Below are 19,931 nucleotides of genomic sequence, written 5' to 3' on the forward strand. Positions count from 1 at the left end.
TTTTTTAATTTTTATTTTTTAGAAAGATTTTTTTCTCCTATCTTTTTACAGCCATTAATTATGGGAAATACGCATGTTATGGTTTAAATCTAAAATGTCCCCCAAAAGTCTCTTGTGTTTAGAAAGTGATTAGATCTTTGAGCACTATACTTATCAGTAGATCCATCCATTGATGAGTTAAGTAGTTAAAAGTTATTAGAAAGTGGGGCCTGGATGGAACTGTGTCACCAGGGGCAGACCTGGAAGGGTATCTTCTCCTCCCCAGTACCATGGTTTGAGAACCTTTCCTCCGCCATGTGTTTCCACCATGCTGTATCTGTGTTACAGCCAACCAACCATGGACTAAACCCTCTGAAAACTGTGAGTCGAAAACAAACCTTTCCTTTTTTTTTTTTTGGTACTGGGAATTGAACTCGGGTCCTTGTGATTGTGAGGCAGGGAGCAGAGCCACTGAGCTAAATCCCCAGCCCTATTATTTATTTATTTATTGGTACTGGGGATTGAACTCAGGACCTTGTACCTTTGAGGCAGGTGGTGGAACCACAAACCTCTCCTTCTTTACATCATGGGGGTTGGATATTTTATCCCACCAATGTGAAAGTGACAAGTACAACACATAACAAAATTGATTGTGTCAGGTGTACAATTCAGTGGCATTAAAGTACATTCACAGTGCCTTGCAACCTCACCAGCGTCGATCCACAGAACTCTTTTAACCTTCCCAAACTAAAATCCTGTTGCTATTGAATAGTAGCTCTCCATTCTTCGCTAGACCTAGGAGATTCCACTTTCTGTCTCTGTGAGTCTGATTACTCAAGGTTGCTCAGTTAAGAGCAATCGTATAATATTTGTCCTTTTTGCCACCAGCTTCTTCCACTCAGCATGAAGGCTGCCAAGGTTTATCCATGGTGTGGCATATATCAGAATATCCTTCCTTTTAAAGGCTGAATAATATTTCACGGTGTGCATGGACCACATTTTGCTTATCCATTCACCCATTGCTGGCTATCTGGGTTGCTTCCTCCTTTTGGCTATTGAAAATAATGTTTCTATTTTTGAGCTCTGCTCTCCTCACTGTTTGCTCTTCTCATAGGTAGAACAACCAACCAGCCCAAAATTTGTGTCTATTGTCCAGCATAATTATTAATACATCCCTTTTACTCCCCAAAGTGTCCCACTCTGAATGCTAAATTATGTGTCCACCCAATGTCCCTGTGCACACCTCAGGCAGAAGAAATGTAACTTTCAACAGTTCTCACAAAGGTCCCTGCACCGAGTCTGCTAGACTCTAAATGACCAGGTGGCCAATCCTAAGGCAATAGTCTAGATAGTGCATATCATGCTTTTATTAGGAAAGTATGGGTCCTATTCCAACCTTGAGTATTGGATTGAAATCACTTTCACCCAAAACATGTTAGAAAGAGAAAGGACTTGTTTTACACATAAAATTGGAGGTGGAATGGATTCCAGGTAGACAAAACCCATAGATGTTAGCCAGGTGGGGAAGATGAGGTCTTCAAGTGATTTACTTTCCAAATCCCCAAACTTGAAAATTGTGCTCTTAATGTATTGCTCTCCCTTCTTTGTGTCACAATCTGTTAAGAATCACACATATTTGCAGATGACCTAGTCTTGGTGATAGTTCATAGTGATCAATTGATGCTGTTGTATTGTTTTCTTAGCCGTGAGAGCTGGAAATTATTGTCTTGTTTGTGCACTGTGATTTATAGTTGCTTCATGTTCTTTTACATTTTACCTATGGGCAAAATAGAAATTTGTTTGAGTTGACGGAGGTGTATTACGAATTCCATCTGATATGTGCCACTGGTCAAAAATGGGGGAGAACCACTGTTGCAGTGAACAGATGACCATTCCCTATGAAGAGAGGCTTCAAGGCCACTGAGCAGGGCTGGGTTCTTGGTGAATCCCACCCACCAGGGCAGCTGATAAAACACCACTATGTTCACAGCCTCGGAATTAGGGCAGCCTGTGTTGGATCCTCAAGGGTGCCCCAGCTGTGACCTTTGGTAACTTCATCTCTCTAAGTATAAAGGAATAATGATTATGCTTCTCTCCAGCATGGCTTTAAGATGAAATGAGATAATGCCTAGAAATACTTTGTATTGACTGGTAGAGTAAGTACTCACCGCTATTTTTATTATCTTAGCACAACTCCAGAACCCTGCCTATGAGAAGTCAGCTTTTCAGTGTAGAGTGGCTGAGGACAGCTTAAACAGAGGTCTTAGGACCCTGTCGCCATTGCCTCAGCTGGGAGCTTGTTAGAAATGCGGCTCTCGTGGGCTCCACCTTCTGAACGGAACCTGTGGGGATAAGGTTACAATGTAACAAGCTCTTCAGCGACTCAGATGCATGCCAAGTATGAGCACTACCGCCTTAACAACACCCACTTTTCTTCTTAGCGCTCATCGCTTGTTTATTTACCTGCTATGAGAGCAAAGGTCAGACCTGTTTGCTGCGACTCTAGTGTCTGGAAAGTACCAAGTCAGAACAGACACTCAACAAATGTTAGCTGGATAAATATTTAAAAGCCTTTCCAAATCTTCTAGTTCAAATACTTCTTTACCCTTTGTGCCCCGACCTAGGTTAGGTTTCGGAGGCCAAGGTGTGCAGGTGGGGACATTCCGGGACGTGCTTGTAGGCACAGCACCCATGGGGTTGGGTAAAGCACGAAAGCTGGGCAGAGGCAGAATTTGAACTGAGAAGGAGTCGAAAGTCCGGGAAGGACTCCGTAATGGAGATGACCCTTCAGAAGCTCTTTCCTAAACCCACTCTGGAAACCTGAGGGCAGCTTTAGGAGAAGGAAAGCAGTGAGTGGAGGGCGGCAGCACTTCTGGCAGCTGCGCAAATGAAGTCCCAAAGGGAAGACCGCAAGTTCACTTCCTGCCCTCTGCACACCCCACTCACAGCGCTTAGTAAAATCTGCCTTCTACCAATTATTTGTGGATGCTCATCTCTTCCTCTCAGTGTATCAGCCCTGGGAGGGTAGGAACTAAGAACTTACCCCATTTTTGTGATCCCCTGTAGTACTCAACACACAACATGTGTCTTGTGAATGATGCTTGAGTTTTATGTAGCAGGAGGACATTGTCGCTAACAATGTCTTTCTATTTGGGAAATTCTGTGTGGAGTCCACAGAAGAGTTAATGGCAACTGCCTTGTGGTTAGAGAGGAATACTGTAGCCAGGCCCCCAGAAAGGGAGGCTTGGGAACTGAGCTCTCCTCTGCTGAAGGAGCTTCCAAGGAAGCTTCACTGCTAGGCTGGGTGTCACTTTGTATTTGAAAAGCAGACCACAGGTGAGTGCTGAGAACCACAGATCTGGTCTCCTGGCACATAACAAGCCAGCCTGGAGGTGGTTTTCCTCGTTATTTTTTGTTTTTAATTTTTTATTAGTATGTGTTTGCAATACAAAATGATTATATATGCCTTGGAGAATTAGTACACACACATTGCATCTTCAGGAAGTGTTTTTTTGTTTGTTTGTTTGTTTGTTTTCTGGTACCAGGGATTGAACTCAGGTCCTTGCACTTGCAAAGCAGGCACCCGAACCACTGAGCTAAATCCCCAGCCCCATATATTGCATCCTAATCATTTTTACTCTTTCTCCCCCTGCCTCCTTCGGGCTGCAGCTCCTCTTCCCATTCCCAGAGTCTACCACCCTGGTTCCTGTGCTCTCTCTTTAATCACTTATATTTTGGGTCTCTCATATTAGAGAAACCATGCAATATTCAGCCTTCTATGTTTATTTCACTTGGAATTGTGATTTCAAGATCCATCCATTTTCCTACAAATGACTTCAATTTACCCTTCTTGGTGGCCTAGTAGCACTTGAGATTGTGTGCAGAAAGCACATTTTCTTTATCTGCTCATCAGCGGGTGGCCGTGTAGCTCCCACAGTTTAGCTGTTGTGAGTTGTGCTGCTATGGACATGGGTTTGCATGGATCCCTGTAGTATGATGTCTTTGACTCTCTGGGGAAGATGCCCAGCAGACGTATAGCTGAGTCAAGTAGAATTTCTAGTTTCATTTTTTTGAGGACCCTCCGTACTGAGTTCCATAGCGATTATACTAGTTACTAGTTTACACTCCCCCAACAGAATGTTCCTTCCTCTGTGCAACCTCACCAGCATCTGTTGCTTTCGGGCCCTCAATAGAGCCGTTCTTTCTGGAGTAAGATGTAACCTCAGTGTGTTTTTTAAATCTGCATTTCTCTAATGGCCAGAGCTGCTGAGTTTTTAAAAAATGTATTTATTTGCCACTATTTTCTAGTTTTTAATCAACACATACATTGATGTGGGACACTGTGACATTTCAGTATATGTGTACAGTGTGTAATGATGAGAAAGCACATTCATTGCCTCAAACATTTATCATTTCTTCGTGTCGTGAATATTTAAAATCTTCTTTACTATCTGTTTGAAATTTACAATTAATTGTTGTCAACCACAGTTATTCTACTGTGCCATAAAACATTAGAAATTATTCGTCCTACCCAACTGTGTTCCTGTACCCGTTAACTACCCTCTCTCCATTTCTTTTCTCCCTTTCCCAGCCTCTGGAAACCACTATGCTACCCTCTACTTCTATGAGATCAACTTTTTAAGAGTCCACAAATAAGTGAAAATGTGGTCTTTGTCTTTCTTGCCTGACTTATTTCACTTAACATAATGTTTTTAGAAGATGAGAATTTGTTGAGAAATTCGATGTATTTTGCTGTTTACCTTTCACACACAATATCTAGCATCCATAGGCTGGAGGAAGGAACCAGAAGGGAAGTAATTAAGAAAAATAATGGGCTTCAAACTGGCATTACAACCCTATTCAGTAAAAAATTGGATGTGTCTTTCTACTGGATGAATAATTAAACAAAATGTAGCAGGGAATGCCCAGCATAAGGCTCTTGGCAGAGATGATCAATTTAGGGCTGAACTGTTTCCGATCTAATCTGGTTTCCCACCACCCACCCAGGCGAACTGGCTTATGTTTCTCACAGCTGCCTCAGACTCACAGCTGGTGGAGCCTTTCCCTAACTGAATAAAGACAATGAGAGATGCCAGGGCAGTGGCAGAAAGGTTCCTGTTGATTTAGGAACTGGAGGGGCAGTTGGAATGGGGAGAGGAAATGATCTCTTTGACAAAATGGTATGACTGCATGCCGTGGGAGTCTTGGGTTAAGCAGAAAAATCAGACACCAAAATAAATCACAAAGCCTTGAAGGTCTTATTGATGTGTATGACACATCCTGTAGTATGGGAACAAGAGTATAGATGTCCCCAGCAAACGCCAGAGAACATGCATGTGAACAGTATTTAATAAGTCACCAGCCAATCCCAGCATTCTTCCCAGCATCTTGATGACCTGTCTGCCGAGATGTAACCTAAGCTAATCTCACATTCACTGTGGCCTTGGATGATTCTGTCATATATCCTGTTTTTTAGAGTGTTATAATTTGTGACATCCGAAATGTCATATGTCACCCATCTAATTTATGACATGATATTGTTTTTTCCCATATATGCTAAATATACAGACAGTTTACTTGGGGGCTCCAGGGTTTATTTTTTGACCCAACAAACTCACTAGGTCTAGCACTAATAAATGAAGCAGCTATTCAAACTGGAGTTCAGTCGGATTATGAAGATGGACAACAGAGGCGATTTGGACACTAATTGTTCCAGGGGAGGCCAGGCTAGGTTGTGTCCCCTGGGGCATCTGCCATGATACCTCTGGGTCCTGCAGGTGCGGAGACTCCAGTGGTAAGAGAGAGAGAGAGAGAGAGAGAGAGAGAGCTGATAATGCTAGAAGTGCCATGTGGAGGTAGGTGGATTTTATCTGAGAGGCTCTCTATTATGGGCTGAATTGTGTCCCCTCAGAATACATATGTTGAAATCTTACTCCTCAGAATCTTTGTAGAAGGTCAGATAGTAAGTACAGTACTTTAAGTTTTTTTAGGTCCCATGTTTTCTCTCACAGAGTGCCCAAGCAAAGCCCATGGTATGTTGGAGCATAAAAGCAGCTATAGACAATATGCAAACAAATGGACATCACATGTGCCAATAAAACTTTATTTGCACAAACAAATGTGAACAGGGTTTGGTCTGCTGGCTGTAGTTTTCAGATGGTTATGTTAGGGACACTTTGAAGGACAGACTACTTGCTAACACCCAGACTAGAGTGTAGGAAGTTGGGGTCTCACCATAGAATTGAGACTTCTGGGGGAAATTTCTTCCTAATAAACTTCACCCACCCAGGTTGGTTTGTCCCGAGCTCTAGAAGAGAGGCAGAGGGGCCTCCTGGCTAGTGAGTGAAAGGATTGGTCACCAGTATGTGGTGTCCTGTGCCAGACAGGAGATTTGATGATGAAATAGTCCAGTAAGGCCCAATTTCTTTCCCCATGTATTCGGTTTTGTACCAAAGAAAAATAAAATCCAGCCTCACAGGAAGTTTAGCAACTTTATTTATTCATCTTGCATTATTAGGCTCCATCTTGCCCTGAGTGAAAGTCAACATCCTTGTGCTTGGAACGACCTGTACAACCTGGACCTCGGTACCTCTTGGATCACATCTTCCTTTCCTCTCCCCCTCACTCTTTCCAGCCACCGTGGCTTTCTTGCTGTTCCTTGAACACACCAGGCTCACCGTCACCCCAGGACCTTGGTGCTGGCTGTCTCCACTGCCTTGTCTTCCTTGTTATTTCCATAATTTGCTGGCTTGTCACCTCTTCCCCATCTTTTCTAAAATGTCGTCTTATCTTTGGAGCCTTCTGTGATCATGTCATTTGTAATTGTGACTTTCCTTCCCCGCTCCTCTGATGCCTTCTTTTTCCTATTGTATCACTCTCCATCGCAGTTAACATTCCATGAACTTTAATTATTTTATATGCTTACTCTCTGTTGTTCTCCATTAAAATACAGACTTCAAGAGGCCAAGGATATTGTTTTGCTCACTGCCATGCTGTTAGCACCTCAAATAGAATCTGGCACAAAGTATATATTTAATATTGTACATATTTGCTGCAACCTTCTGGCTGATGTAAATTAATCACAGAGGTTTTATGAATTCCGCTACATGGATATATCCTCATTTATTTACCCAAGTTCCTTTTGATGGACAACAGCTATTGGTTTCATTGTTTGTTATTAAAAATAGTGCTACAAAATCCAGACTGTGAAAAAGTTTATAAATGACCTGCTTTCTTTTCAGCGAAGAAACTACAAGATAAAAAGAGAGAAAGGGCAAGGTAGAAGGCCTACAGATTAAAGAAGTTTGGGAGACAAGTCAGAAATTAGCACTGTGTGGACATTCATTGGACCCTGGTTCAAATAAATGAGCTTTTAAAATTCATATCTTTGGACATTTAGATAGCATTGGAAATTTGAACAGGATATTTAGTGATATTAGGGAAATATTAATTTCATGATAACACTGTGGCTATGTAGAAAGAATAAAGTTATCACTTTGGACACAGGTTGAATATATTTAATCTAAAAATCTCAAATCTGAAATGCTCAAATTTGAGACTTTTTGAAGTCAAAAAGTTATAGATTTTGGAGCATTTCTAATTTTAGATAACCTGGCTCTGGATGCTCAGCTGGTAAAGTCCATGCAAAAATTCCAAAACCTGAATACTTCTAGCCTCCAGAATTGAGGATAAAGGGATGCCCCATCTGTACTGAATGAAATATTTGCAGATGAAATGATATCTCAGGCATGCTTGTAAACAATACAGGAAGAATGGGGAAAGTGGGAAAGACATAGATCAAATAAGACCGGCCACATATTAATAATCACTGAAGCTGGGAGGTAGCTTCTGGCTTACTTTTTGTGCTGTTTGTCTAGCATACATTTTGACGCTTTTTATAATGATAAAACTAAAACAAATATATAGTGATCAGTAAGCTAATGTTGGATGGGTTTCATTTTAGATGAAATAAAACTATGCTGGGTTCTAGGTACCCAGGGGATTTTTAAGCCATCCTCTTTATGTGTATATGCCTTCATTTTCTATTATGGAAAGTGAAATGCGTGCGTGTCGGTGAGTATCCTGTCCTACACTCATTCTTCAGTCTTTCTTGACCTCAGTCCCTTCATTTTGGTGTCACCAGTCCAGAGCAGCTCTGAGTGGCATCTGACCAAACACTGTTCCTGCCTGAATAAACCAGCCCTGTTTTTTAAAAATAAAAATCCCTGGGCCAGGGATTTAGCTTAGTGGTTCCCCTGCCTGCCTCACAAGCACAAGGTCCAGAGTTTGATTCCTGGTTCCAAACTAAATAAATAAATAATAAAAATCCCTCATGCTATTGAAACAATTTACAGATTATACATAGAATTTAACTGTTTTTAGTGATTTTTAGGACTTTCATGGAATTGTGCACCCTTCTCCATAATTTAGTTGTGAAACTTTTCTATCACCTGATAAGATTTTTTTTTTTTGGCAGTACTGGAGATTGAACTAAGGTCCTCACGCTGAACTACATCCCTATCGCTTTTTTATTTTGAGACAGGGTCTAATTTCATTGCATAATTGCCCAGTCTGGGCTGGAATTTGTGATTCTCCTGTCTCAGCCTCCTAGAGTGCTAAGATCACAGTCAGTAAGATCCCTGGAGCCCACTTTCATTTAATTTCCTTTCCTATCCTCAGCCCTAGACACCACTAATATATTTTCTGTTGCTATAGATTCACCTTTTGTCTTTGCTTTCAGAAAAATTTTTTTATTCAGGGTCCTCACATGGAATTTTTTTTTTTACATTTTCTTTCTTACTCTGTAAAATGGCATCCTTATGCAAGAATCACTTTTGTCCTGTTCTTACTGAACTAGTTCTTATGACACATCTCCTCAGTTTTGCTCAGAAGTTTGAAAGGTTCCATTTCCCACATTATTGTGTCACAGTGGTGTCTGTGACCCCTGAGTTACACAGAAATTAATGATATGCTAATAAGACAGTAATGATCAAGGCTCAGAAAACATCCTGCAGGTTAATGAGTGGCTGAGAGCGTAGACAGCCACATCCCGATGGAGAGGTCACCAGCCCCATTAAGTATGTTCCCAATACCTGTGCCCAGGACCAGGGCTCTCACAAGGTCTCAGAGCCCTTTGGGGTTTCTTGCAGTCCCAGAGCTCAGTTCTGCATGATTTCCATGCCACATGTCTCTGACCCCACGTCCTACAGAGACATTGATATAACGACATTGTTGGGCTTAGTTCCTTACTTTGTAGTGCACAGCCTCCTAATTCATTAGAAAGTGTATCCTGTGGCTGCTCGTGGCCTGTGAGCTAGACGTCACCCTGGACCCAGAATACTAATGTGGGACTGATGACCCAGCTATTGGATTGTCTGTATCTATTGAATAACTTCTTCTACAAGTCCGGAGCCATGGGGGAATTCATTCAATCATTCATTCATTCTTTCAGTAAATACAAAGCATGTGCCACAGTCTAGTGGTGAGGACAGACGTACAGAAATAGTGGCAAAACTGGAATATTCTGTGCAAGGTGTGATGTTAGTAGAGAGGGAGTCAGGACATTTCATGAAACTTATGTTTGATTTGGGTTTGAGGAATGATTAAAAGATTGGATATGATAAAAAAAAGGGACAGAAGCATTTTTTTTTTCAGTAATGGGGATTGAACCCAGGGCCTCAGCACTGAGCTGCAGCCCCAGTTTTTTTTTTCCATAATTTTTATTTTGAAACCAGAGACCTACTAAATTTCTGAGTTGTCCAGGCTGGGTTTGAACTTGTGATTTTCCTGCCTCAGCCTTCCAGGATGCCGGAATTGCAGATATATGGCACCACACTTCGTAGCAGCAGGAACACTTTAAGAGAGAGAAAAATGTAAAGTATGAGGTATAAAATGAAATTTGGGAGCCTAATTATTTCATTTGAAAATTTTTCTGTTTTCTCTCTCAAAACTCTAAGAATGAATGTGTTTCCTCCTCTTTAGCTATTAGTATTATTTGAAGCTATAAACTTACCTTTGTATATTGCGTTGGAAACACTTCATATTTTTGACATAGAGTGTTTTTATGCTTCTTCCCAGATTCAAATTCTTTGGGTTGCAATCTAATTATAAGATAGAGCTCCAAGGAGTTCAGCAAGGCAATCTTTGTGGGCTGACCTCTCCTTACCTCTCCAGTTTTATGTCCAGCTTTCCCCCTAACACTGATGTGGTAGCAATATTCACAGGCTGTTCGTTACCTTTATTCCTTTGTACATGTTGCATTCTTCCTGGATCGAGATACCTTCTGTCATGTTTCTAGAAATCTGTTTACTTTGACAACCCTGTCTCCCTAGGAGTCTTCCAGACTGAGGTAGCAGCAAAATATATACAGATACTAACAATGTTGATTCATTATAGACAGTCACTTGTGTTGATCAGATGAATTTGGGGAATGACTGCCAAAGACAATAATTTCCAGCGTGACGTTGAGTATTTTTTTTTCTCATTCAGTTTATTGGTACATTTTAGGAATACAGTACAGTTACATTCATTATTGGGATCTTGTACCTTCACATGACAGATCTTGGTTCTCGTTTTTTCCCCTTGTCCCTGCCCTCCCTTCACCCCCTCCTCCCCGCCCCATTTACAAACATTTTATTTCCATTTTTTCATTTTCTCCTATTTTTTTTCTTTCCCTTATTACCTTTCCCCTACCCTTCCCACTTTCCCTACACCTTTAACCCTTTTCTTCCCATGACATTGAGTATTTTTTATTATCGCATTTAAGTATCAGAGTTACTTGTCTCATCAAGTTCATGGTAGTAAAGCTTGGTACAGGATGATAAAACCATATCCTTGACACATGAGCATAAACTTTTCTTCCTATTTCCTACAACATAATTCATGGTTCTTGTAGTGAAATAAAGATACAGAATTTTTAGTTGACTCAAGATCGGAAAACATCTCAGGCTCTTACAACATAGACTATTCTAGCCAAATGCTCAAAAGACCAATGGAAAGATTAATAAAGCTGCCCAAAGCTGAAACACTGCAGTTGACACAAATCATCAGCTAAGCGATTTATCCTGAATATAGTCCGTTGAGTAGAAGCTGATGTATAGATGTTTGAAGCTTATGTGGAAAATGAACCATCCTGTGGTTTGGATGGAAGATAAAGATGAAAGGGGAGAGGATTTTAAGGGCCAAGGAGGAAATTGTGGTGAATCGGTCAGGAAAAAAAAAGAATCTTTCAAAAGTCCCAGTGGCAAGATATTTTCTAGACCAGGACACATCAGGGGAGCTTCTACTCCTCTGAGCACCCTTCAATAGAGGCACCTGTCCATATTCACTCTAGGACGCCTTTGAGCTGACTTATGGCTGTTATGATTCAAACTTACATAAGATTCAAACTTCCATAAGATAACTAAATCTACAAACTTGATTATATCTACATCTGTTTGTGGATTCTGTTCCTTATTTGTGAGATTTACTTTTTTTTTTCCTTCCCAAAACACCTCCCCTTTTTAGTTCCCTAATGGAAAGAGTATTTTATTTTTCAAAGTGGCATCATGTACTTGTAAGGAATGCTAGTTTAGCTAGGTACACAGGTCTAAATTGACAGTTGCCTTTCTTCAGTACATTCAAGACCTCCTCCGATTGTTAGCAAGTTTCCAGGGCTAATATTGAGAAGTTTTCTGCAGCTCAAGCTTTCCTTCATATGCATTTTATTTCTGGCTGCTTTTAATATATTTTTCCTTGGCAGGGAAGGATAGTTCGGGTATTCTTCTGTTTCACTCTGATGTACACAGGTGTGAGATTTACTGGTTTGTTTTATTTTAAACAATTTGAATTTGTATGTTTTCCAAGCATGATGATTACCTTCTTCTATCAAGTTTGGAATATTTTCAGTTATTGTCTTCTCAAGAACTGCTTTCTCATTCTAGTTTTGGAAATATGATTGGATATATGTTCTAGAATTATTATTTCTTACCCATTCATGATTTTATTTTTCTTTATTTTTGTGCAGTCCTCGGGGTAGTCTGTTTTTTGGTGCTGGGGATTGAACCCAGGGCTTCAACCCTATGAAGCAGGTACCCTACCACTGAGCTGTACTCCTTAAGATTTTATTTTGCATTACATTTTTATTTCTAAAATAACGTATTTTCATTTTTCACCCTTGCCTGTGCTCTTTTTGCATGGTATTTTGCTTTGTATCATTTTAAATATATTTACTTTATATTTTGAATTTGATAATTCCACATTATGAAGTCCTTGGGGGCCTAATTGTGCTGTTTATTGTTTCTCCTTATTTCCACTCATGATAGTTTATTTGTTCACGTGACTTTTTGGTTTGGGCAAGTAAGCACCTGTGTAGAGGTATTATTATCTGAGGAGTCCTGGAAGGTCTGGGTTGAGGGCAGCTACCTTTAAGAGAATTCATGTTTTCATCCTGTACGTGCTGTAAAGTGTTACCAACTGGGATACATTCTACTAGTTTTTCAGCATGGGGTTTTCCAAATTATGTGAGGAGTTTAATTGGAATCTCAAACCATTGATCCCGGGTACCAAGAAAACAAACAAACAGATTTCAAATCTATATGAGAATAACTCTGCCATTATGAATTCTCAGGGAATTTTTTTCCCCATTTCAGATCCCAGATCAAATCCAACAGTCTTCTTTGACATTGGATAAATTATTTTCTAGTCAAACTTTCTTCAAGGGAATAGTCGTTTGAAGGTCCTGACCTTGTGGGGTATTTTCCCTCCATGGATAAGTCTAGGACTTTGGTCATTCTTCCCCCTGTGACTGTTAAAATCTGCAAAACTGTACAATCTCCTGGTTGCTGAGATTTGCAAACATTCCTAAGCCTACCATATCTTCACTGTCAACTTGCCACTGTTTTTCAGACCCCACTTCATATTTTGACATATGGAGATTTCTATTTGGATGCTGGAAGGATTGCTACATATTTTTTTAGTCTTTATTAAATTTATTGGTACATTTTAGGTATACAACACAGTTACATTCATCACTGGGATCTTGTACCTATACATGACTTATCAGGTTTTTATTTTTTTCCCATTCCCCTCAGCCCCTCCACCCTTCCCCATTTACAAAGACATTGTTTCCATGTTTTTCCTTTTCACAAATGTTTTCTTTTCCCTTTCTATCTTCCCCCCTCCCACTTCCTCTACTCTTTTAGACTTTTCTTCCTATTTCACAATATCAATTATACATTTTAATCCTTATTTACACTTTTACTTTTTCACACCAGAGAAACTGTTTGGTATTTACACATGTGTAACTTATTTATTTCACTTAAGAGTATGGCCTCAATGTGCATCCACTTAGCTATAAATCTCTCTAGTTATTTGTTCTTTATGTCTGAGTAGTATTCCATTTTATAAAAATTAAAAAAAAACACACCTGCTTTATCCCATCTCCAGTTAATGGGCAATTGGGCAGTTCCAAGTTTTAGCTATTACAAACTGTGCCTCTAGAAACATGGGTGAGCATATATTGCTGTCGTATGATTCTTTTAATTCTTTTGGGAAGATACCCAGCAGCAGGATAGCTGGGTCAAATGGGACTTCTAATCCCAGTTGTTTGAGGTATCTTCATATTAATTTCCACAGTGGTTGCACCAGTCTGCACTCCCACCAACAATGAAGAAGGGTTTCTATCTCCCCGAAATCCTGCCAGCATTTGTTATTGGTTGATTTCTTGATAGCAGCCATTCTTACTGGGATGTGATGAAATCTGTGTTGTTTTAATCTGCATCTCTTGCATGACCAGTGGTGTTGAACATTTTTTCATATGATTATTTGCTGCTTTTACTTCTTTGTCCAAGAAGTGTCTGATCATTTCAGATGCCCATTTTTGAACTGGGTCTTTATATTTGGGGGGGCCTGGTTTTTTGAGTTCTTTATATATTCTAGATAGTAGACTTTTGTCTGAGAGGCAGCTGGTAAAATTTTTTTCCCACATTATGGGTTGTTTCTTAGCTCTTCTTTTGATTTCTCTGGCAGTGCAGAAACTTTTTAAAAACATGAGATCCCAATTGTTGATTCTTTGTGCTAGTTCCTGTGCTACTGAGGATTTGTTCATAAAGTCTCTTCCTATGCCAGTATGTTCAAGAGTTCTACCTAACTTGTCTTCTAGCACGTTTAGTGTTTCTATTTTAATATTTATATCTTTAATCCACTTGGATTTTAGTTTAGTGCATGGTGAAAGATATGGGTCTAGTTTTAATCTTTGACAAGTTGAAATCCAGTTTTTCTAACACCATTTATTAAAGAGGCTATCTTTCCTCCAGAAAGGGTGCTTGGCTTCTTTGTCAAAGATGAGGTAATTGAGTATGTCAGGAGCTGTTTTCTGCATCTCCCAATCTATTCCACTGATCCTCGGGTCTGTTTCTTTGTCAGTACCATGCTGTTTTTTTTTTGTTGTTTTGTTTTGTTTTTTTGTACTGGGGATCGAACTCAGGTCCTTGTGCTTGCGAGGCCGGCAGCAGCACCACTGAGCTAAATCCCCATCCTGTACCATGCTGTTTTTATCACAGTGGCTTTGTAGTATAGTTTCAAGTTGGGGATTGTGATACCCCCGGCCACGTCTCTGTTGCCTAGATTTATTTATTTATTTTTTATTTTTTTTTGCTATTCTAGGTCTCTTCTGTTTCCAATGAATTTTTGCATTGTTTTCTCTAGTTCCATGAAATAAACTGTTGGGATTTCAATAGAGATTGCTACATGTTTTGTGTCAGTGGATTTCCCAGGATATCTAGTCTCCTAAGTTATTAGAGATGCAAGTGCTATGTTGTTTTATTTCATTTTCCTTAATAATATATAATGAGCATATTTGGTACCAATATATTCATACTTTTTATAAATGAAAATATTTACCTATTTTTTGTATAGTTCTATGAGATTTTTATTTCATTAATTTTTTACATAGCCAAATTTAAACATACTGGGTTTATTTCTCTATTTGAAAGTGAGTGCTTTTTTAAAATGACAAACTGGCAATTACATCCTTTTTATTGCTGAAGCTTAAAGATAACTCCTTTAACTTTTGTCTCAGTTATGGCTTTTTGTTTCTTTCTTGTGCAGACCCCCCACACTAACTGTCTCAGAGATCATTACCATTGTGCATGCTTGCCGATGCTATTTATAAAAGCCAGGCAGAGAGAAGGAGAGGGGGAGAGACAGAGGTGGGAGGGGAGTGAGAGAGAGAGGGAGAGAGGAAAGGCACATACAACATAGAGACAGAGTAAGAGAGAGAGGGCGAGAGAGATCCAAGGCCCTCACAGACACGTGACTTCCTTGTTATGTGGAGATCTTCAGCGTTCCCCAGTGAGCTCCTCAGCCACCGCAGCAGTTAACTGGGGCTGTGTCTGTGTCTGTTTTTGCGTCCCTGGAGCTGGTATGGTCTGTCTATTGATTTCACATTGCTAACCACCATGTGGCATAGAAAAGGTTTTTGTGGCCCGACTGGATCCACTCAGACTCACATGAGTAACCACTTCTGAAACACTGTCTGCTGAGGTAGTCAGACTGGGTTTTATTTTTTACACACTTTCCGTCTCCAGTCTCCTTGAGGCTCGGGAGGGAAGGTCACTGCTGAGAGGACAGTAGGGTCAGGGCTGGGTGACCCTGGGAGGGTGGGTGCTTAACCACGGAAAGGTTTCTTGCTGGGCCGGTGAGGAGAGACGCGGCCTTGGACAAGTGCTCGGATAAAATACCCACACAGGGTGCAAACTTCCTTCAGTGTCACCCAGATGACAGTCCCTTTAGCAGTATCCCCTTGGCTGGCAGACTTCCTCCATGGGCTTCTGGGACTACATACAACAGGGGACAGACATGGGCCTAGCTTACCTGTATGCATGGTTGGATAAGAAGGGCTCATCCAAAGAGCCACACATTGAGCCCTAAGTCAGTGGAAGTCTCACGCAAACCGAAAATTCCTCGGTATCCTAGCAGTTCTTAGGCTGTCTCTCACCTCAGTGGGAGTGACTGAAGGAGAAGGAAGTCTCCAGTTCTGTTTCCCGGGAATCTGACAAGGTTCCTCTCCTCCCAGGGCTTTTGCTGTAGTTGTGTTCTCACATTTTCTTTCTTTGGGTGGGTGGAGGGTCACTGGAATATCCTTAGCTGGGTGGGAATCTCTTTGAATTGCTCTAAAATCAGCCACTCATCACTCTGTAGGTTGAGCAAGAGGATGTGGGGAAAACACCTCTGGGGTTCAGTCATGCATCTATGCGTCCACGAGTCCAGGAACTGACCATGTGTCTATCTGTCCCCTCACACATCCATCGATGCATTCACTCACCCACCCACCCATCCACCCATCAGGCACTGTTCTGGATTAGGAATCAAAGAAGCAGCACGGTTTCTGACTGCAGTCTGTCCGATGAGATGGATAGCAAAAAAATATGAGATGAACTGTATTGGTAGTCAGTGCGGCCGCAGAAGTGCAGACTCTTCCGTAGGACTCGTGACCAGACAGAATCGTCTCCTTATTCCTCCCCCTTCTAATCTCCGCTGCGATCCCCCTGGCCCACACACCATTTGCTTCCTAAACGGACTCTGCACGTCTGCCCCGCCGCCTCATTCTCGCTCCCTTTAGTCCTTTCTCCGTAAGAGTGACACTGCTAATCGCGATTCAGATCTTGTCACTCCTCTGCTCATCGGCGTCTTTTTCGAGTGGCTCCCAGCCCTAGGGCCCCTAGGCCTTCCCTCCCAGCCCAGCCCGACCTCGTGGCCTGTTTTTCCCCTGACTCCCCGACCCCGGCACACTGGCCTCCTCGTTGGTCCCGGAACATGCCGTCATCCCACCTCGGGCTTTGCATTTGCTGTCATCCACCTGGAACGGTCCTCTCCCAAATAGCCTTGTGATCTGATCCCTTGCCTCCTTGGTCTATATCCAGATGTCACCTTCTCATTTTCCTGATTTATTTTTTCTTAGCACTTACCACAAACACACTATGCATCTCAATTACTTTTATTATTCGTTATCCATTTCTCTGCTTCAGAATTAAGGTCCAGGATGGCATGGATATTTGTCTGTTTTGTTCTCAGCTGGTTCTGCAGCACGGTGTCTGGCTCCCAGTACACCCCCGTCTTGTACTCACCAAGAAAAGACCATTAAGGACATCACCAAGGAGAAAGTCCTCATCCAAAAGCAGACGTGCTGGGCCCTTGATCTTGAATTTCCAGCTTCCAAAACTGTGAGAAATAAAATCTTGCTGTTTAAGCCACTTAATCAGTGGTATTCTGTTAAAGTAGCCTGATAGATACAGGCACAAACCATACCCAGATGCCAGGTAGTTCAACCCAGCTGCTCAAGGTCAGGAGGAGAATCCCCAAACATGCCGAGAAACCAGGGTTGTCATGGGGAATGGAATGCACTGGCGGGGTGATCCAGGAAAGGACCTAGGGACAGCTCCTAAGCCCATTGTGGGGTCAGTCATACCTTTCTGTCTGCTGTCCTTTGGGACCATATTTTTGCCTTTTGTTTCTTTTATGCCCTGGAGACCCTGGAGTCAGTTTCTTAAACCACTAGGCGGTGACCCTGCTTTGAGGAGTCAAAACCTGGAGGTGATTACTAACTGGGAACCGGGCACTGACAGGCAGGTATGTTACATGCATCGTCTCATTGAAACTGCATGGCAAATATCAGGAGCAAGTGCTATTACTATTGTTATCATCCCTGATGTACATACAAAAAGCCTTAGGCTTAGCAAGTCTTATTATTTTTTTCCTCATTGAGTTTATTGGTACATTTTAGGTATACAGTACAGTTACATTCATTACTGGGATCCTGTACCTCTACATGACAGGTCTTGGTTCTCATTTTTTCCCCTTGTCCCTGACCTCCCTTCATCCCTCCTCCCCTTCCCCTTTACAAACACTTCATTTCCATTTTTTCATTTTATCATATTTTCCCCCTTATTAGCTTTCCCCCACCCTTCCTACTTTCTCTACGCCTTTAGCCCCTTTCTTCCTATTTCACATTGTCCATTATATCATTAGGATCACAAGTCTTAAGACTTTTGCTTAACGCCAATCATCCGATAGGTGGCTCTCTTAACATAGTGCTTTCTGAGTCAATTTGGTATTGGAGGAAACAAAACAAAACAAAACAAAACGGAGAATTCTGAACCTGCATAATGGCAGAGCTCTATGAGTGTATATTCAGTACTGAACATATCATTAGTTGTATTTAGTACTCGCTGATGTAGTCCTTCTTATATTTTGGGTGTCAGAGCTATGTTGTACAGCTATGATTTAACTTTTGAAATAAACTTAAAGACTGGGCACTGCTGTTATTCTCATCATTAAGGTGAGTTTGTTATTGAGTAAATCACTCTGTAAATGGTCCTGAGCAGGTGCCAGCCCAGCCAAGAGCACACATTGCCTGTACTTCCATTGTGCTTCGTTCAATGGCAGTGGGAAACATCTAGGTTCTTGGCCTCTGATGGTTTTGTTTTGTTTTTTGAGACAGGGTCTCACTATATAGTTGAGACTGACCTGCAACTCACTATGAAGCCCAGGCTGGTCTTGAACTCACAGCGATCCTCCTGCCTCAGCCTCCCGAATGCTGGGATTACAGGTGTGAGCCACCATGCCTGGCGAATTTGTTTTTTTGGCAGTACCAGGGATTGAACCCAGGACCTTGTGTGTGCAAGGCAGGGACAGCACCACTGAGCTACATCCCCAGCCCTTCTGATGGGTTTTTAGAGATCTCCAGAAGTGAATCTAATCCGACAGAATCCCCACTGCGCTTAACGCCAATCATCCGATAGGTGGCTCGCTTAACATAGTGCTTTCTGAGTCAATTTGGTATTGGAGGAAACAAAACAAAACAAAACAAAACGGAGAATTCTGAACCTGCATAATGGCAGAGCTCTGAGTGTATATTCAGTACTGAACATATCATTAGTTGTATTTAGTACTCGCTGATGGAGTCCTTCTTATATTTTGGGTGTCAGAGCTATGTTGTACAGCTATGATTTAACTTTTGAAATAAACTTAAAGACTGGGCACTGCTGTTATTCTCATCATTAAGGTGAGTTTGTTATTGAGTAAATCACTCTGTAAATGGTCCTGAGCAGGTGCCAGCCCAGCCAAGAGCACACATTGCCTGTACTTCCATTGTGCTTCGTTCAATGGCAGTGGGAAACATCTAGGTTCTTGGCCTCTGATGGTTTTGTTTTGTTTTTTGAGACAGGGTCTCACTATATAGTTGAGACTGACCTGCAACTCACTATGAAGCCCAGGCTGGTCTTGAACTCACAGCGATCCTCCTGCCTCAGCCTCCCGAATGCTGGGATTACAGGTGTGAGCCACCATGCCTGGCGAATTTGTTTTTTTGGCAGTACCAGGGATTGAACCCAGGACCTTGTGTGTGCAAGGCAGGGACAGCACCACTGAGCTACATCCCCAGCCCTTCTGATGGGTTTTTAGAGATCTCCAGAAGTGAATCTAATCCGACAGAATCCCCACCTTCCCCCAAGTAGGACGCAGTAAAAAATTTGACTCCAAATTCTAGCTTTGACCATCATTCAGAGACTAAGGAAGCAGCTTCTACTGGGTGGCTTGGTTTGGGTTTGTTTTTTGTTTTGTTTTTGTTCACAAAAGTTGAGTTAGACTCTACTTTTTTTAAGGTTCCAAACTCTAAAATACTTAGAGAGTCAGCCAGATAATGAAATGAGAGCTATGGGTCAGGTAAACTGTGGAAAACTGGTGAGCTCATGCCTTTTAAAGGGCCATTCTGGTCAACTGCTGCTAGGTGGAAATGTGGGTATATGATTGCTAGATCCCTTGGTTTTCTAGGAAAATCTGAAAATCCAAATTTTTATACCATGTCCTTCAAAGAAAAGGTTGGCAGCGCCGGAAATTTAGCTCAGTGGTTCCACTGCCTGCCTCACAAGTGCATGGACCGAGTTTGATCCCTGGTACCAAAAAAAAAAAAAAAA

General features: G+C 41.5%; 1 long non-coding RNA gene across 1 annotated transcript in view; it reads right to left on the minus strand.

Moving 5' to 3' along the window:
• Positions 1-16,316: 16,316 nt before the first annotated feature.
• LOC109118053 overlaps positions 16,317-19,931 on the minus strand; it is a 27,736-nt gene continuing 24,121 nt past the window's right edge. The window contains exon 3 of the long non-coding RNA XR_002025324.2: positions 16,317-17,178. This is a non-coding gene — a long non-coding RNA (uncharacterized LOC109118053). The remainder of the gene's footprint in view (positions 17,179-19,931) is intronic.

Source organism: Fukomys damarensis, unplaced genomic scaffold, assembly GCF_012274545.1.
Source record: "Fukomys damarensis isolate Sample0158 unplaced genomic scaffold, DMR_v1.0_HiC HiC_scaffold_34, whole genome shotgun sequence".
Lineage (NCBI taxonomy): Eukaryota > Metazoa > Chordata > Mammalia > Rodentia > Bathyergidae > Fukomys > Fukomys damarensis.